The sequence below is a fragment of the Camellia sinensis genome, chromosome 11 (assembly GCF_055761805.1).
Source record: "Camellia sinensis isolate YWXY chromosome 11, ASM5576180v1, whole genome shotgun sequence".
Lineage (NCBI taxonomy): Eukaryota > Viridiplantae > Streptophyta > Magnoliopsida > Ericales > Theaceae > Camellia > Camellia sinensis.
Window position 1 is genome coordinate 95,220,298 of NC_138971.1, and position 2,750 is coordinate 95,223,047.

The 2,750-nt window shown below is 35.5% G+C and overlaps 1 pseudogene; it reads right to left on the reverse strand.

Moving 5' to 3' along the window:
* Nucleotides 1–1,176: 1,176 nt before the first annotated feature.
* LOC145802484 (ubiquitin carboxyl-terminal hydrolase 10 pseudogene) lies at nt 1,177–2,550 on the reverse strand (annotated as a pseudogene).
* Between the last annotated feature and the right edge of the window lie 200 nt (nt 2,551–2,750).

Genomic DNA, 2,750 nt, shown 5'->3' on the forward strand with positions numbered 1-2,750 from the left:
ATTCGAAAGCTTTTCTTTATGGTGATGATGCCAAAATATCAAGTTGGTTTAGTTATTTTGTCTTTATCTTGATCATAGTCCTTAGAGGCCTGTCCGCATGTACGTGATCTTTAAATTGTAACACGTTTTGATTCTCTTAAAGCTTAACAATGATTCTGTTACTTAAAATTAGTATTTTTATGGTTGATTGTGTTAATTTTTTCCCCTGAGAAAATTACTTTTGTTGAACTTTTGTTTTTAAAATTCACATGTTTGATTTTCACAAGCCTGCTATGTTTGGTTGTTCAATTACTATTTAATTTTGTGTCTTTACAGATATCTTTTCTATACTATTTCACCCTCTTAATATTGCTTTTATCTTGTCCTGGATATGAGTAAGTTCGAATGTTGTTAGCTTTTGTACTAATTTTATTGCAATATTAATCATACTTAATTTGCACTATGGTTTATTTTATTGGTTACGAAGAGTCTTGTTTGAGGTGGTTGTATGATAGAACCAGTGGAAGGCAGTCGGTTGCTGTGTTGACAGTCTTGTTTTTTCAATTGTTGTAAATGAGATCAGAAGCCTCAAGTTATTGTTGGCATTTCCAAATACTCCAAATACTTCATGATCAATAAAACATTGTTGCCATGTACTTGATAGGCTTATTTTGTTTACTTCTTACATTAAAATTGCCGTTTTTTTCCCCAGCTGTCTACATAAAGATGTGACAAGTGTTCATCTTGAATCTTTATATACCATAGCCTTTGATCATTAACATCCTCAATCTCTCTATCGCTTCCTCTCCAACTTATTTCCACTGTTTAGAACTTGAAATGTAATGATGTTCAAGAAATTGATAATCTATACGGGATTCAATACCCATTTCAGAAGCAGCTTTGTCACGTTTATATTGATATAACTTATAAGCATGGTTATAATTAGCATAAATGTGGGAAATTTTCCTATTGTAATTTGTTTTTGTAGCGTGTGGTTTTTGTATAGACAGAATATGTTTCCAATGGGAAGGCTGAATTTTTCTAGTTTAAAATGTTGATGCATCCTCCCTACCCACAAATTTTACGAGGGCAGTACCTACATTGAAATTTTGAAACAACAAAAAATGAGGCAGTAATACTTGAGGTGAATTGCTTTGAAAATATGCAATTCAGCTGGTCAAAAGCATTAAAAGTGTTCTACCACATGTCATCAGGCCCTAAAGGTTCCTCATTTAAAAATGCATCCAAGCATGAAAATAAAGAGATAGCTTCTTGTCGAGTTTTCTTCACAGTAAGCTTGGTCTTGTGAACCTCAGGAACATCCTTTAAGTAGCTGGAATCATATAATTTGTGTTCTTTATCAGTCCAATCCAACATAACTTTAACCAGTTGACCAGTTTTTATGAGTGAATCCTTTGAAATAGGCCTGCAGTTCAAACCTCTGTTATCTGTTATGCAGAGCTGAAAGCTGAACTCCCTGTAGGACATTTCTTCCAGTTCTAAGCTGTCCATTGACTGTTTTCCAGGTCCAGAATGGGTAGCGTAGATGTTTGCTGATTCATCAATAGGTTCCACAGCAGAGCCATTTTCCTTGCCACTATGAACAATAGTTGAACTAAAAAAAGTTTTCTTTCTCAATGGGGACAACACTCTACTAATAGCAAGATCGATGTCAGCTCCAGTTTGTGTGTCCTCCAGATAAGTAACCAGTGGTGTCAACAAAAGTTTCCTCTCACTGCCCTTGAAATTATCTGACAAACATCTGGAAAGCAATGATGCTTTAGTTACAAGGAAAAAGTCTTAAACCTAATAAATGTTTACTTAAAACAAAGGTGTCATCTATCCTAGTACACAGCAACCGGACTTCAGACCTGGGTTACATCCCACCTTCATTCACTTTTTTTATTACTTTTCCTTCCTTTTTGGCTTTTTGTTCAAGGGTTATTCCTATAATGTAGTTCATTGCCTTCAGACCAAAAAACTAAAAAGATCAATCAGAGCATCTATGCAACTAGGCAATTTGGCATCCCTAACAAGGAAATAAAAACCATAGACTCATTCAGACATGTCAACTCTACCCAATAAAGACCAAACACACAAGGCATGGTAGGATTCAAGATTTTTGAATCTTAGCCAAGTGGGAACGTAACAACTAAGGATTCAAGAATGAGAACTCACTTTTCCAAGTATCGATGACATATCTCTAGTCTTGTTAATTCTGCCCGCTTTGGAAGCCCGTAGGCTACAATATGTTCATCATCTTTTATAGAAGGTAATGGTTCCGAAGGGTTCTCTAAATATCGATATGTTCGATGTTCGTAAACCTGCATATTAAAAATCCAGGGCTTCAGAAGACTAATACATAAAGAATTAGCAACAGATTAGTAAATATATAATAGAAGTCAAGAAGATATAAATTACCTCTGCAAGCAACATGCTTTCATCGCTCCTTAAGCAGCATGTAGTACTCAGAGCCTGACTGAGATCTTTACAGCAGCCATGTTTTAGGAGAGTAACAGTGTATTGTGTTGGAAGACCACTCCCATCACCATAAAATACGGTTACTGTCATTGTCCGAGTGGTAGTAGAAGTTAGCGGCAAAGTTAAGTACATGAAGGGGTCAAATGTTATTGAAATTTTGTTGCAAATTGGGCAAACAAATGTTGATTTTTATTGGCCCTGGGTATTTTGTAAACTTCAGATGCTTTTGGTGGAATTCCTCCAAGGGTATACCAATTCACCTTAAGTATTACCCCCTAGATAATCTTATG